General features: G+C 34.6%; 1 long non-coding RNA gene across 1 annotated transcript in view; it reads left to right on the forward strand.

Annotated features, from left to right (window-relative positions):
* Positions 1–2,633: 2,633 nt before the first annotated feature.
* LOC144312457 (uncharacterized) overlaps positions 2,634–17,936 on the forward strand; it is a 44,538-nt gene continuing 29,235 nt past the window's right edge. Inside the window, exon 1 of the long non-coding RNA XR_013377933.1 lies at positions 2,634–2,773. This is a non-coding gene — a long non-coding RNA (uncharacterized LOC144312457). The remainder of the gene's footprint in view (positions 2,774–17,936) is intronic.

The following is a 17,936-nucleotide window of genomic DNA, read 5'->3' on the forward strand; positions in this document are numbered from 1 at the left end:
TATGTCTTACAGGTAATGAAAACCTTTCCCAGATTCTGGTTGCAGTTTGGCTTCTACTATTGAGAGTCGGTTAAAGGTTACGTATGTTTTTGAGTGTAAGGATTTTAAGGATATTTTGGGATACTGAAAAATGATATTGAGCCAGAAAACTGAATGTGTGATTTTTGACATAGAACTTGAAGAATACCTAAAATTTCAACCAGGCAGAGATGGAATGCGAGTGAGGACATCTGAGGTAAAGAAAGCAGAGTGTGCAGAGGAGCACAAAACAAGTAGTGTTAGGAAGAAAATAGATGGTTCAGTTTGACTGCAATGTAGACTATATATGGAGCGTTAATGGGAGGTCAGGATAAAAATGTCGCCGCCATTTAAAAAGTGCATTGTGAAGATTGGGAGTGTGTGTGTAAGTGGTGGCAATGGGAAGCCATTAAAAGTTTTGAGAGCTGGAGTGATGATCAGAGGTGGTCATTTGAAGTCCAAATCTGATTACTGTATATTATGACAGTTGGACCACAGAGATTCTGGAGGCAGGTCATTCATATCAAATATCGGCCTTACTAAGAGGTTATGAAATATAGAAAAAGGATAATGTTTTGGAGAAAAAAAATAGTCAATTGACATTTTATTTCCTGTAAATCTTTTTACCCAGTAGGTTTCCACCTATTGAATATATGCCATGTATTACTTCTGAGGGCAGACAGGTACCGTTTAGTTAGAACAAAGAAGTCATTGCTTAACTTTGGCTTTCAAATCATAAATATTTCTCAGATAAAGTTTAGAGCTTTTAGTACTTTTGTTCATTTTCTCTGAGAATTGATTGGGCAGTTAAGTTGCCATAAATAATTTGGATGTGCATGCTCATCAGATTTCCTAAGGGTGTGTGTCTATAAGACATACTTTAGCAATTGCAGCCCTATGTATCTTTTAAAGAAGGCTGTGATATTTCTTTTGTTTTTCTACTCCAAATCTGACATTTTCTTTCAAAGGAAGTTTGTATTGGCTCACTCTCACCTTGTTATTTAGAAACAGAGCTTCTGAGAACTACACTCCCCAGAGGGTGATAGATCAATGTGGGAGCTCACATTTGTTTGAATGTATGTCAGGTAATCATAGTACAGCCCCTGACTATTGACTGAGCAAAGAGAAAATGAGAAATTCTGGTATTTTCCATTGGAATCACAAATTCTAAGGATATTTCTGCAATAAAATGAAAACGGTGAGTTTTTCTGCTTATGTTCAAAACACAACTTGTTAATCCATGATTCATATAAATAAATCGTGGTTTGGATGATCATTATACCTGAAAGGCTTTATTTAACATTGCACTACTTTATTTCTGTATTGCAATTTTCCCATGGGTAGCTAAAATTACTATTTAATATTGCTCATTTCTATGCTGCCAACTTCTCTAAATATGCATTACTTAAATATTTTGATATATACTAACGCTATTGCTTTCATGTTTATATATATCCCAAAATGGAAACCTAAAATGACTAATAATAGACCATAAAAAACATAGCAAAGTTATAAGACATGAGATTTTGTACTCTTTCTAATTCCCAAGGCCAAGTGTAAAGGCTCAATTATCAGTCAGTTGGTTTCCCTTTCATATGAAATAATTATTAATAATAGGGACAACTGGGTGGCTCAGTGGTTGAGCATCTGCCTTTGGCTCAGGGTATGATCCAGGGTCTGGGGATTGAGTCCCCCATCTGGCTTCCTGTGAGGAGCCCGCTTTTCCCTCATGTTATGTCTCTGTTTCTCTCTCTGTGTCTCTCATGAATAAATAAATAAAATCTTTTAAACAAATATTTAACTAAGACTTAAATAATCCTTTGTAACTTTTCAAATGTTTTCATATGAAGTATAATATTTTCATGATATCCCTTCATAGACAGTATCCTTTGCTCATTTTCCCCTTGGTTCCTTGAACCTCAGTGGGATTAAGTTACTTTTCCATGATGACACTTAGAAACAACCAACAGGTTTCCTTCTCTGGAACAGGTTTTCTTCTCTGCTAGCTGTGCCTGCACTCTTTCCCTAATAATACCTCTATGTTGCCTCTCTCCATCCCTCACCCCACAGCATCACTAGTTCCCATTTCTGAGCTTCTCTCCAATCAGCTGGACCATGATCACATCTCCTAGGCACAAGATCACATGTCCCGGGCACAAATGGGTCGATACATGGGCAAGTAAAGAGGAAATATCTCATAGCACTATTTTTTTAGCAAGTCAGTAGCATCATCTTTGTGGATGGCCTCCCGCCTGCGTATTTGTTTCATGAGTGAAAGCATCTCTACAGCTTTTATGCAAAATGAAAGCATCATTATGAACACCAATTTAAATCAGAGTAGGCAGCGTAAATCTGTAAAAGACCAAAAGAAATTAATCACCTGTGGCAACTGTCATTTGAAGTTATCCTTCCCTCATTCCACCCCAGCTCATCCACATAAACACAAAGAGAGATCATATTGTTTACTGGTATCAAACTGCAGAATTTGGCTTGCCTCAGGCATTGCTCTAGCCCAGAATCCAAGCCGCCACAAATATCAATTTGGAATGCAGCTTCAGCTCTAGTGGAAAAGCTGTCACAGGCAAGTCTAAAATACTGAGAGTGCTGAGCTACTGACATTGCTAAAGATGATCATGAAGACATTTATCCAGCCTCTCCTACCTCCCCTTCGCCCAGCCCTTCAGAAGCTTATGTCAAGTGTGACAGGCTAGGTGATGAATGGGTAGAAAGTTGACAGGTGACGACAGGCGGCTGAGTAAGTGAAATCCTCTATCGTTAATTCTTGTGATTTTACCTTTCTGACACAATGAACTGATATTAGAATGTGTGACTAAATAAACCACACTGAGAAAAGTCATTCACTAAAAATTAGAGTCCAGAACAGAAAGCCCTGTTCTCTGTTCGGTCAGGCTGCTTGATTGCTGGACCTTTGGAATACACTACACAATCAAGTATACAGTCTTTAGACTTAAGTGGGATGATTAGCTGTGCTGTTTTTCCCAGGAATATGTATCTGGCATACTTAGCTTAAAGTCATGAGTCAGAAAAATCCCATTTCTCATAAATCTCTTCTAGACTAGACTAAAACAGAAATCAGCTCATTGGAATTTTGATTAATGAGAAAAGGAGAAAGGTTTCAGGGTGAGTGCTTTGTTCTATTGATGTCCATGAAATGTTGGTGACTGCCTGACACATCCCAGTCCAAAGCAATTGAAAATCATTTTAACTTTGCTTTGTTTTGAGAGGCTTAGGGGTTATTGAATTGAGAGAAATTGGACTGAAACAAGTAATTTTTTTGACACAGGCCACTAAACAGCTCGGAGACCAAGAGCCTTAAGGCGCCAAGCAGGTCATTTAGTATAGAGTAGTGCCTTTCTCAGGGGGTGCTTTTTTATATAAGTATCCTGAGAAACAGAGGTCTTAGTGATCTTCCAAATTTCTTTATGTCTTTATACTTGCAATTAGCAATTAATAAGGCTTTTGCCTATACCTCTATCACAATTGGGATCAGTATGGACAGAGGAGAGGATAAAGTTGTAACCCTCATTGAAGTAGGGAAAAAGAATTTATAATTCAAGTTCACCAACATAAATTTCTTTTTTTTTTTTTTATTATTTATTTATTTATGATAGTCACAGAGAGAGAGAGAGAGAGACAGAGACACAGGCAGAGGGAGAAGCAGGCTCCATGCACCGGGAGCCCGACGTGGGACTCGATCCCGGGTCTCCAGGATCGCGCCCCGGGCCAAAGGCAGGCGCCAAACCGCTGCGCCACCCAGGGATCCCCATAAATTTCTATTGTAGATAACGTATCATACTCTTTGAGGACCCAAAGGAATTACATTTGCCAGGATTTTTAAATATAGTAGTACTGGGGTAGAGACTAAAAATAATTCTTACATTTCTTTTCTACTTTTTAAATAGTTTTATGACTACAATGTTTTATTTTATGCATTCTTTTATTTGAAAATTCTCATTCTATTGAAAAATATATTTCCATTGGTAAAATAAAAGTGCCCTAATAAAACCAATTTTCAATTCTTTTTCCTCTTTTTCCTGAAAAAATAGTATCATATTATGATACTATGACTTGCTTGCTGATTTCTTCTTGATTTAGGACATTTTATTTTTTATAATACCTTAAATAATTTATTGCAATTATATCCATAAGCTATATATGTTATGTTTCCTATTTTGGAGGCTCCTATAATGCTCCTTCTTGAAAAGTATATTTTGCAATATCTATAGTCCTTATAGATTTATACCCTTTTTTAGTTAAAAACTTTAATGTCAGTTATCTGTTTTTCTTATATTTATGTACCATCTTCTTGGAAAAACTATATTTTTATTATACATGCTCAAATAATTATTAATACTATATATTACAGTATATGTTATGATGGTAAGATATTTTATATATAGCTTTACAAACAAATTCAGTTGTAATCACTGGATTTTTGTTACTATTTTTTTTCTTTTATACCTAAATTTATCTTATGCTTATTTTAAAATTTATCTTTCTAAATTTTATTATTGCCAAATCCTCATTGTCCTACAACTGAGGCAAAGTAGAATTTAAAGCATTATTCCCAATTTATGCTTTCGTGTATCTTAGAGGAATTTTATGATTCTCTTTATTCTAGGGTCAAATCCTTACCCATGATGTCATAAACAGGTTCTAGATCTTTGAGTTTGGCCCAGAAAATTAATGACTCAGAACCTCAAGTTTCTTCTGGAAAATTAACTTAATTATCCATAGTGAGTCTTAAATAACATGAAATGTACCCAGTGCTTAAGAAATAGCATAGCAAGCCTTCACTAATGAGAAATTATTACTTTTCTTCTAGATTCTAGGAATGACTTACAGATTACAAAATGAATTGTCTCCTCTCAACTTAGTTTAAATAGTTTTATTGTGAACCAATTTTGTTTGGGGCATTCTGCACGCCACTGGTGATAGTAGGGAGAATCAAGAACTGTTTCTACTTTCAAGGAAATCTCAGACTATAAAAGAAAAAGAACACATTCTAATGGATAATAGCTCAATATGATGTGTATTTTATAAAAGCATGTAGCATACAGAAGTTTATAGGGGAAGGAGTGATTCACCACTTTGGGGGAGGGCAAAGTTGTAATAACAAGCTACTTATAATGAGCAAATTTGTCATTTGAGCAAGTTTGAGAGGAATGAATATTGTTTACTGGCTATCAAGGTGTGAAGAGGGGAAAAAATTGCAGGTGAAGTAACATCATATAGATAGCATATGTATAAAGCCATATAGTATGAAGATTTTATATGTAATAGCATCACAAATATTACAATAAAACTTAGTCAAATGTGTTGTATATATTTTAAATATTAACGAAGAAATTTATTTGGTTTATCATGCATTTATGTAAGCCTTTTAAGCATAGATATATACATCCTGACAGTAAAAAATGTAAACTTCACAAAGAAGAGTATGAAGTATAAAATTAAGGTCACCTATCACCATCAAAATATTGATATCTATTAAGAATTTTTCAGGAAGCCTTCTAGAAGTACAGATATCCTGTATCAGGATTCACCCACTAGGAGTTTGAGGAAAATTGTTCTTGGTTTTGTATGGGCAATATGGTAGTTTAAAATTTTAAAACTAAATTTGAATTCATTTAAGTGTGAAATTCATCCTACATCCTACCACTACTTCTTACTCTTTACTTAGCTACAGATATTACTAACACTTGCCTGGTCTTTGAAAGATATCTGTGGAATTATGATCCTTGAAGCAAACATGCAAGATTAGAATGTGAGCAGGTATGAATGTGTGTGTGTGTGTGTTGCATGTGTGTGTTTTATGTAAAGAATTGTGTTATGTTTCTGTATTCCACTTTGCTGCTTTTTTTTTTTTATTGGTGTTCAATTTACTAACATACAGAATAACACCCAGTGCCCGTCACCCCTTCACTCCCACCCCCCGCCCTCTTCCCCTTCTACCACCCCTAGTTCGTTTCCCAGAGTTAGCAGTCTTTACGTTCTGTCTCCCTTTCTGATATTTCCCACACATTTCTTCTCCCTTCCCTTATTTTCCCTTTCACTATTATTTATATTCCCCAAATGAATGAGAACATATAATGTTTGTCCTTCTCCGACTGACTTACTTCACTCAGCATAATACCCTCCAGTTCCATCCACGTTGAAGCAAATGGTGGGTATTTGTCATTTCTAATAGCTGAGTAATATTCCATTGTATACATAAACCACATCTTCTTTATCCATTCATCTTTCGTTGGACACCGAGGCTCCTTCCACAGTTTGGCTATCGTGGCCATTGCTGCTAGAAACATCGGGGTGCAGGTGTCCCGGCGTTTCATTGCATTTGTATCTTTGGGGTAAATCCCCAACAGTGCAATTGCTGGGTCGTAGGGCAGGTATATTTTTAACTGTTTGAGGAACCTCCACACAGTTTTCCAGAGTGGCTGCACCAGTTCACATTCCCACCAACAGTGTAAGAGGGTTCCCTTTTCTCCGCATCCTCTCCAACATTTGTTGTTTCCTGCCTTGTTAATTTTCCCCATTCTCACTGGTGTGAGGTGGTATCTCATTGTAGTTTTCATTTGTATTTCCCTGATGGCAAGTGATGCAGAGCATTTTCTCTTTTTAATATTATTTAATGAATATTTTTCATATCAGTAGATATAAATTTACATCATGCTTTTAAAATAATTATACAGTATCCCTTTTTAAGGGTATAACATTATTCATTTAACTGGTCCCTGACTAATAAGCATTGTTTTCTTTTATCTTGTTATTTCAACAATTTTGGAAGCAAGAGTCTGTATATATAAATTCAGGCATTTATACAAATGTATCTATAGATAAATGTATAGAAAGAGATTTAATTGGAAGTGTTTGGGATATTAACCATTTGCCCTTTCGATGTGTTTTAACAAATGGTAAAGAGAAACACAGAGGAAAGGGAAAATATAAAGAAAGCATTTATTAATGATGAGAAATGTGCCAAATTCCATACATTAGGGGTTCTTTGGGAAGCTATAGTGAAACACACAGCTGGACTCTGAAGCCAAATAGTCATCTCTCTCTACCCATTACTGTCTAGACTTCATACCACTCCATGAGAGAGTTTGGCCTTGCCAACCAGGACAACAAGTAGCCAGATGCATGATTGCACATATCCCACCTGCCTTTTGACTCTGGCTCTAGGTGATGACCATATTTAAAGAGGAGATTTGAGTAAGCCAAGCTAGGCCTGCTGACAGACCAGGAAATAGGCAGGCCCTGGGTGAGATCTAGTCGAATATGCTTCTAAGGGAAAATATCTTATCCACTAATGGTGAGATCACGTGTTTCTTTTTTATTTGGATAGTAATCAATGATTGCTTTCAAAAAGCAATTGCTAAAAAAAAAAAAAAAAGCAATTGCTTATAGCAATTTAGGGTCAACTAAAAATCCTCAGCAATAGTTGGTATTACTTAATATTTACCAATCTAATGGGCAAAGGAGACTTCTCTAACTGTTTAGAATTGTACCACTTTAAATATCAATAAAGTTGAGGAGGATTTTTTCTGTAAATTTATTGACCACTTATATTTTTTACCTCTAAACTTTTATATACATAAGTACTCATTTTTAGGGAGTTAATATATATTAAAGCAGCCATAAAAAAGTGACATCTTGCCATTTGCAACAATTTGGATGGACCTAGAGGGTATCCTGCTAAGTAAGTCAAACAAAAACAAATATCATATGATTTCACTTACATGTGGAAAAACTAAAAACAAACAGTAGCCAAACCAAACAACAACAACCACCACCACCCAAAATCAGGTTTATGAATTCAGAGAACTGATGATTGCCAGAGGTGAGGGGTAGGGGAATGGGCAAAATGGATGAAGGAGAATTGGATACACAAGATTCCAATTACAGAATGAATAAGTTATGGGAATAAAAAGTACAGAATAGGGAAAATAGTCAATGATGCTGTAGCAGCGTTTCCAGGGACAGATAGCATATACACTTGGGGTGAGCCCAACATAATGTATAGGCTTGTTAAATCACTATATTGTATACTTGAAACTAGTGCAACATTGTGTGTCAACTATACTCGAATGAAAAAGAATAAGTAAGTGGGTCATCAAGAATAAAACACAGACTAGACAGATAATTGTATTAGGTCTTTAGTTTTCCTAGGAAACACTGACCAAAATGAAATGTCACTAAATATGCTATAGTGATAGGAATATTGGAGAAAAATGTCACATACTCTTTAGTTCATTGATATTGAGTAGAATCTTCAGATCTTTCTATATCTTTCAGTAAAATTGAATTTCATAAATATGGGTGTTTGGAAAAAAGGAATGAAATGGAGAAAGCTTCAAAAAATGTGTGCTCCATTTCAAATACTACTTATTATAAGGAAAACTATATTGTTTTCTGGCTACTCCATTTTACCAATGCTGTAATGAATAATCCAAAAATGTTCATCTTTATTAGACACTAAATTCCCATATAAACTTGGAGACCCTTCTTTTTAAAAAATATTAATTGACTTTTCTGGTTATTTTTCTGCCTATACCATGCTCTTTATAATAATGTAACTTTATACTTTATTTTATTACTAGTAATATCTTTTTGTTTTGGTTTTCCTCAGATCTTTATTTTTCCAGGTGAACTATCAGAATCATTTCTAAAGACAGTTGATAATAATTAAAGAAATTAAAGATCATTAACATTTTCACAGCACTGAAACTTCATATCCCAAAAAAGGTTATTTGTGTTTTGATTTTTTAAGGAAATCTTGTACATGTTTATCATTTTTTTAAAAAATGTAGGTTCTGTTACATTATTGTTTTCAGTATATTTCACAAAGAATAATAGAAGAAATGTGTTTCTATTTGCCTAATTTTGACTAAATTTGCAGTATCAATTTTTAACTATGTGTTCCTGAGCTTAGTTCTTGTCTCTCTCATGGTTGTATATGTTTTAAACACTAGTTTAGGCTTCAGTTTTTTGTTGGTGGTGGGATGACTTAAATTATCTTCTACGACTGGTTCTAGGTTACTTTTCCTTTATGCATCAGTGCTCTTAAAGTTACCATGAGTTTTATGATGAAGACCTCTAGAGATGTCTTAATGGAAACGCCATGAACTTCCTTGACATATTCAAATAGCTCATTTTATTTCTTTATTCTGCATTCATTTAGAATGGATATCTTAGTCGTATTTTTACATTTTAGTCTCTATCTGCTGACAAAACGTTACATGAAATATTCAGGGTTACATTTAATATGTAAGTACTTTTCCAGAACTAATATGAAAGTACTCTTCCCGAACTCCAGGTAAGAAGATGGCTAATAAGCCATCCTACCTTTTTCCTTTCATCTTATATGATTTTACAATAAACTTCATTTCATTATCTTGTTCTTTCTATAAAATAACCTCTCCTGAGCTCATCCAGCAGTAAAAACAGGTCACTTGGGAAACAATTTGGGTGTCATATACTTTTAGAGACAATTATCTAAACTCCAAGGAAAAAAGTAATGTAATTTGACATATAAGATGAAGTTGGTACTATAGTGCATGGAAACAATAGCATTATCTAGTTTGGAGCCCAAAGCATATTCTGCACAAAGAATGCACACAGGGCTGGTAGCTATGCAACATCTCCAAGACTGTAGAAAAGTACACCGCCATCTTTTCTGAGGGGATTTGTGTAGTCAGCATGTACTGTCAGGTCATAAGCCAATCATGGGAGAGAAGGGAAGAAAAGCAGCCTCTGGAAAGGATATTGAAGATCTTTTACAGCTGGGTTAGCAAACAGGCCAACATTAGTGATCAAGCAAGCATGCTACTTGCAGAGTAGCATACATTTACTGTGTATCATAAACACATACACACAATTGTAGTTATCCAGTGGACTGGACTTCTTAAGCATTTAAAATTGTATACTGTTAAGATAACATTGACCACAAACCTTTAATAATCTGTTTTGTTTTGTATTCCAACAGGGCTTTGAGGCTATCCATTTTAGCCTGTTTCATGTTTTGAGATTATCTTTTAAAAGTTTTATCTTTTGCAATTTGCCATGATCTCCTTGAGAACATGGACCTGTGTAATTTCAGCACTTAGTGAGAGTCTGAAGTTGTAAAGCATTAACAGGAGGTCTTTTATTGAGAAAAGTCCTCTTCTTAAGGGAATGGCTTGAGCTGCAAATATCCTGTACCCTGGAAGATACCATGACACCTCCTAGGTAGAGTTGCCCTTCTTAGGTATATGTAAAATTTATATACTTTCTAGGTATTAGAGATTTGGAAACTTAACTGTAATATTATTCTTTGCAGAAAATCCCCTTCACACTATGAATAACTTTCTAACTTTTTTGAACTCAATTGTGAAATTAAACACATACTAATTTTGTACTCTACCATGCTTCCAGATGAAGTTGAACAAAAAAAATATCAAAACTGATCACTAAACTGATGACTTTAGATGAGTGTAATTTTATGTAAATTCTAAAAGATTTGGTAATTAAGAATGAGTTTGATTTTAACTACATTCTTCATTTGCTCTTAATTGTTATAACAATTTAATTCCAAAAATGATAAAATGGCATCTTTCCCTGATACACCTGCAAGTTTTTAAAAATTTGTTCAAACTTTAGGTCAATTAAGAAATAAAGGGAGGAATACCAGACAAAAATCATGATGTATTTGAAGATTACATTTTCTGGCTCTAAAACACTGAGTTTATTTATTCCTGTAAAGTTATATCAATATCAAATTCATCTATTCAAATTTCTGATTTTGTATCAAATAGGAAAATTGCCCCCTCAAAGCAGGAAAAAATGTGGAGTCATATTGTTTTCAATTTATAAAATATATCTCAGTTGCCTATAGCAGATATTTATTATCGTAACAATTCCTATTAATATTAAAAATTTAAAGTGCTTTTTCAAACATCTCCTTTGATTCTGAAATCATATATCTGCAAGAAAGGTTTATTACCTCCATGTTAGAAATGAGGTAATTAAAACACCAAGAGTCAAGCTAATCAAGGAACCAGGGTTATTATATCAATTGATAATACAATCCCCTTTTTCTGCTGCTTTCTCCACTGTTCTCTGCTGTAATCTGCATGACATTTGAAATGTTAATTAAACTTTAAAATCTGCCAGACATACAAACAAATAAATATATATCCCACATTAGGAAGATACAATAGTTTATTTAAAAAGTAATAGATTGGGGTGCCTGGGTGGCTCAGCGGTTTGGCGCCTGTCTGGCCCAGGGCGTGATCTTTGAGACCCAGGGTGAAGTCCTGAGTCGGGCTCCCTGCATGGAACCTGCTTCTCCCTCTGCCTATGTCTCTGCCCCTCTCTGTGTGTCTCATGAATAAATAAATAAAATCTTAAAAAAATAAAAAAAATAAAAAGTAATAGATTTTTGTAACAACTCTTATTAAATTATTTGAGACTAAGACCTAACATTAGACCATGAAAAAAGAATTGCGGAAGATGTTAAATAAGTATGAACAATAACAACTGTGCTAACTAGGGCTGTTACATAAACAACATTTAAAAGCTATTATATAAAATGAACTTTTGGCATTAAGGAAATGGCAAGAACCTTGGGCTTAAAAAATGTATAAAAAATAAGTGGGATACTTACGGACTAGATAGAGCCAATAGTTTTCCCTAAAATAACTAGGAAAACGTCATCAAATATCCTTTATCTCACATATTAATTTTATTTTAGAAAAATACATACTCTCTTAAATGATTAAAAAAAGACAAATAAAAAACATTTTATGATAAAAATGCAATGCAACTCATTAAGAGATAATTATCTCAATTAGAATATAATTTTAAAACATTCTTTAAGGGAGATCTTATTTCTTCTAAGAAAAATATTTTCATGATTTTTGCTTTTATTTCCCTTGCTCGGGAAGAAAACATATCTAGAACATATCTAGAAAAAAAGTTGTTATGGCTTATGTCAAAGAAGTTACTACCTGTGTTTTCTTCTAGGATTTTTATGGTTACAAGTCTCACATTTAGGTCTTTAATTAATTTTGAATTTATTTTTGTGGATGATGTAAGAAAGTGGTCTAGTTTCATTCTTCTGCATGTTGCTGTCCAGTTTTCCCAACACCATTTATTTTTCCCCCCATTGGATATTCTTTCTTGCTTTGTTGAGGGTTAACTGACCACATAATTGTAGGTTTATTTCCAGGTTTTCTATCCTGTTTCATCATTTTCTGTTCTGTGTCTATTTTTGTGCCAGTACCATACTGTTTTGATTACTACACCATTGTAATATAACTTGAAGTCTGGAATTGTCCAGCTTCGTTTTCTTTTTCAGATTGCTTTGGCTATTCAGGGTCTTTTGTGGTTTTATACAAATTTTAGGATGTTTAGTCTAGTTCCATAAAAAATGTTGTTGGTTTTTTATAGGGATTATATTAAATTAAATATGTAGATTGCTTTGGATAGTATGGATATTTTAACAATATTTGTTCTTCTAAACCATGAGCACGGAATGTCTTTGGTTTAGACATTTGGTTATGTTTATCCTAGGTATCTTATTATTTTGGTGCAACTATAACATTTTTTTAATTTTTATTTATTTATGATAGTTACAGAGAGAGAGAGAGGGAGGCAGAGACACAGGCAGAGGGAGAAGCAGGCTCCATGCACCGGGAGCCCGATGTGGGATTCGATCCCGGGTCTCCGGGATCACGCCCTGGGCCAAAGACAGGCGCCAAACCGCTGCGCCACCCAGGGATCCCTTGGTGCAACTATACATGAGATTGTTTTCTTAATTTCTCTTTCCGATGCTTCTTTGTGTATAAAAGTGAAACTAATGTAACAGTATATGTTTTCTAACTGGAATTAAAATAAAAACTTTAAAATTATATTTTTCATTATTTAACATTTTACTCCCCATAGGGGTATGTATATCTCAGTGGAGCTCATTGAAAGTCAATGAAAAATTTAAGAACATCCATGCCCTGAACCAAAGGCAGACACTCACCATTGAGCCACCCAGGCGTCCCAGAATTGCCTATTTTATTTATTTAAAGATTTTGCTTATTTATTCATGACAGACACACACACACAGAATGAGAGAGAGGCAAAGACATAGGCAGAGGGAGAAGTAGGCTCGAAGCAGGAACCCAAGTGGGATTCCATCCCAGGTCCCAGAATCATTCCCTGAGCCGAAAGCAGATGCTCAACCTATGAGCCACCCAGGCATCCCAAATTTTTAACTTGGAACTAGGAATTTTTTTAAATTTTTATTTATTTATTCATGAGAGACACAGAGAGAGGCAGAGAAAGGCAGAGGCAGGAGAAGCAGGCTCCATGCAGAGAGCCTGATCTGGGACTTGATCCCAGAACTCTGGGATCATGTCCTGAGCTGAAGGCAGATCTCAACCACTGAGCCACCCAGGCATCCCAAATTGCCTATTTTAAACATAGTTTTAAAGAAAATATTTTATTATTTAAATTTCAATTCAAACTTACAAAAAACTATAACAGGGAAAACAGATGAATAAATAAATACATAAAATTCAAAATTAAAGCATCTAGAAATAACCTGGTTCTATATTTTATTAACATCATTCTAAAATTTACTTTATGTATACATACAGATTTTTTTTTAAAGATTTTATTGCTTATTCTTGAGAGACACACAGAGAAAGAGCAGAGACACAGGCAGAGGGAGAAGCAGGCTCTACACAGGGACCCCGATGTGGGATTCAATCCCTGGACTCCAGGATCACGCCCAGAGCCAAAGGCTGACACTCCACCACTGAGCCATCCAGGCGTCCCGCATACAGATTTTATAATAGTATCAGTTATACTATAATTCTATCTAATAAATATATGATTTATTTTTGTTTAATTAAACAAAAAACTGAATCTGAAGAGGATTAGAATGGCAAATATTAATGCTAATTAATGTTTTAGCTATGTCAAGAGATATAATTTTTAAAAGACCCTTTTAATATTAGCAAAACAGTTTCATTGTTTTAATGGTTTTCTTAATAAAGTTTTAATTACTTTTACAGAATTTATTGAGTGTTGCTGTAAGAAATAACATGATTGCTACTGTTATATTTTCTCTTCTTCCATTTATTTTCCCATTATTTTCCCATACATAACAGTAGATCCACATGCAATTGAAAGAAACAATACAGAGAAATCCCATGGATCCTTTTCCCAGATTCCCTCCATGGTAGCATTTTGAAAACCCATAGATGATAATACTGACATAGATAAAGGCAAGACACAGAACTTTTCTATCACCTGAATCTTCACAGGTTTTTGTGTGAACACAACTTTTCATTTCTCTGGATGAAAGACCAGCAATGCAATTGCCGGTTACATAGTGATTTCATATGTGGTTTATTAAGACATTGACAAACTGTTTTCAGAGTAGCAGACCATTTTATATTTCCACTGGCAATATATGAGTGGAAGAGTTTCTCCATATCCTCACAAGCATTTGGTGTTGTCATATTTTACTTGAGGAATTCTAGTAGACACATATTCATGCATAATTAAATATGCATTTGCCTAATGAATGATCATGTTGAATATCTTTTTATGTGCTCTTTGCCATCTATATATCCTCTGTAGTAAAAGGCTCTGTCATTTATTTTGCCTAGTCTATAACTGGTTGTCTGTTTTTTATTGTCAAGTTTTTGGAGTTCTTTCTTTAAATACCTTGATAGTAGTCTGGAGTCAGAGATATGGCTTGGAAATATTTTCTCTCAGGCCATAACTTGTCTTTTCACCTCTAAACAGCATCTTTATCAGTTAAAAGTATTTAATTTTCAGGATCCCTGGGTGGCTCAGGGGTTTAGCGCCTGCCTTTGGCCCAGGGCTCGATTCTGGAGTCTTGGGATCGAGTCCCACGACCGGCTCCCTGCATGGAGCCCGCTTCTCCCTCTGCCTGTGTCTCTCATGAATAAATAAATAAATCTTTTTTTAAAAAGTATTTAATTTTAATTATATCCAACTTATCATTTTTTCCTTATATGGGTTACGATTTTGGTATCAATTTATATTTTCGTCTAGATATAGATCATGATTATTTTCCCCTATAGTTTTTTTTCTAAAAGTTCTCTATTTTTACATTTTACATTTAAGTGTGATCTATTTTGAGTTAATTTTTGTATAAGGTTGAGATTTATTTTATTTTTCCTACAAATGTCCAATTTTTCCAACACTATTGAAAAACCTATTCTTCCATTGGATTTCTTTATTACCTTCATGAAAAAATCAGCCAGACATATTTATTTCAATCTATTTCAGGGTTCTCTCATGTTCCACTGATCTGTGTCTACCATTGAACCAGTACCATATAGTTCTGCCTACTGCAACTGAATAATAAAAGTTGAAACTTGGAAGATTTATTTCTCTCATTTTATTTTTTTTTCCAAAATTGCTTAAAAATTGAATTCCTTTAGTTTTCAATTAAAAATTTTGAATTATCGGGCAGCCTGGGTGGCTCAGCGGTTTGGTGTTGCCTTCAGCCCAGGGCGAGATCCTGGAGACTGTCCAGTCCCATGTCCGGCTCCCTGCATGGGGCCTGCTTCTCCCTCTGCCTGTGCCTCTGCCTCCCACTCTCTCTGTGTCTCTCATAAATAAATAAAAATCTTTCAAAACTTTTGTTTTGAATTATCTTCTCTATAACTACAAAAATGTTGGAATTTTCCTGTGCATCAATTGGGAGGAATTGGCATGTTTATTATGCTGAGCTCCTGATCCAAAAACACAGTATGTTTCTCTATTTATTTTGATATTCTTTTTATTTATCAGCATTTTTTTATTGCCCAAATAATTCCACCTTTGGCCACTGGGGGCTCTTCTGGTTGATTCCTTGTCCCTTTGATTTAGCCCCTTGGTGTGTGTGTGTGTGTGTGTGTGTGTGTGTACAGGCTTGCACTTGCATATGTGTATTTAAACTTCCTTACTTTTTTTTTTAAGTTTCCTTTTTTTTTAAAATAATCTCTACGTCCAAGGTGGGCCTCAAATTTATGACCCTGAGTTCAAGAGTTACATAGTCTTCTCACTGAGCCAGCCAGGAGTCCCTAATTTTCTTACTTTTAGACACTACACCTGGCCATCTTGTACATGTCCTGCTCCAGAATTGCAGTCACCCATCTGTCCAAGAATCCTTGGTTCCTTCAACTGGAGAATGGTATTAATAATCAATATCAAGCTACTAGGTATGCTCATGGCTACTGGGTCTTGTTGCCTCTCTGCCTGTTCAGTTGACAGAGTAAGGAAATATACATGCATATATTTACCCATGTATATACACATAAGCTAAAAATTTCTGTATTCATTCATCTATATTTATATTAAAATAAACTAGACTCCCACCAATTTCTGCACTCTCCTCCATTAAACTACAGGGATCATTTTAGCCTTCTGCTTTGCTTCCTTGGTAATCTTCCACACCAAATGAAAAACCTGGTTTCAGTCTTCCGCCATCTGTTTATGTATTGTTCAACTCCAGTTAACAAACAATGGTTTCAAAATTGCCAACCCATACCCTTATAAGACGCAACTTTATTACTGGTTCTTATTCACAGTTCTCTTTATCTTTAATCTTATGTTAACCCATCATTTCCAAAATTACTTAGGTCAACTGAATTTTCCCCTAGCCCCCCTCAGCAAGTTGTTTCATACATTTGTGGTAGATCGATGTCTTTTGTCACAATCTGAATTCTACTCATGGATCTCCTTACTTCTAGCCTGTATTTTACAGCAGAGCCTTCCGGCAAGCATCAGAGAGAGGTAAAAATCTGTTTGATATTGAAATTGCAGTGCTATAGTTAATTTATTACAGTTACTGGTGATATCAGAATGGAGGAACATACAATTTCCTGTTGAAGTATAATACATAACTTTTATATAAAGACTTGGTAAAGCTTTACACTAAGGTTAAGGGTATTATGGACAGTGAGGTCCTTCTCATAAAACATACAATCTCTGAAATATTGGTATTAGCACTATTTTTCCTGTACAAACTTAATCTTGGGAAGACCGAAATTGAGCATCTCTTTGAGTTGACAACTCTTCCCATACAAATATTAACATGGTGCTGAGCTAATTGAGAAATATGAAGCATACAAAACAAATCTATTTCTACCATCTTTATTTTTATAAAATGAAATATTAAAACTTTTTTTTTATTTTCTAGGAGCTCTTGTTACATCTCTAAGATAGTTTTAGAGGTAAAAGAAATCATGAATATGTTTTCTTTATTCTATTTTATTTTTTGATCCTGTTACTGACAAGGTAAAATCAAAAGAGTGGGATCTTGCTCCAAAAGCAAAGGCAACAAAAGTAAAGAGGGACTACATCAAACTCAGAAGTTTCTGCACAGCAAAGGATATTATAAACAAAATGAAAAGTCAACCTACTGAATGGGAAATTATATCTGCAAATAAGGTAGTATCTGATAAGCAGTTACCATCCATAATATATAAAGAATCAATACAGCAAAATAGCATAAAAACAAATGATCTGATTAGAAAATGGACAGAGGAACTGAAAAGACAATTTCCCAAAGAAGACATAGAGATGACCAATAGGTACAGGAAAAAATGCTGAACATCACTAATCAACAGGGAAACACTAATCAAAACCACAATGAGATATTATCTCACATCTATTAGTATGGCTAGTATCAAAAAGAAAGAAATCACAAGTGTTGGCAAGGATGTATTGAAAAAGAATACCCTTGTGCACTGTCGAGCATGTAGATGGTACAACCACTATGGAAAACAGTATGGGCTTTCCTCAAAAAATTAAAAATAGAATTTCTGTATTATCCAGGAGTTGTTCTGGGTATTTATCTAAAGAAAATAAAAACACTAATTTGAAAAGATATATACATTCTT

The sequence above is a fragment of the Canis aureus genome, chromosome 1, assembly GCF_053574225.1.
Source record: "Canis aureus isolate CA01 chromosome 1, VMU_Caureus_v.1.0, whole genome shotgun sequence".
NCBI lineage: Eukaryota > Metazoa > Chordata > Mammalia > Carnivora > Canidae > Canis > Canis aureus.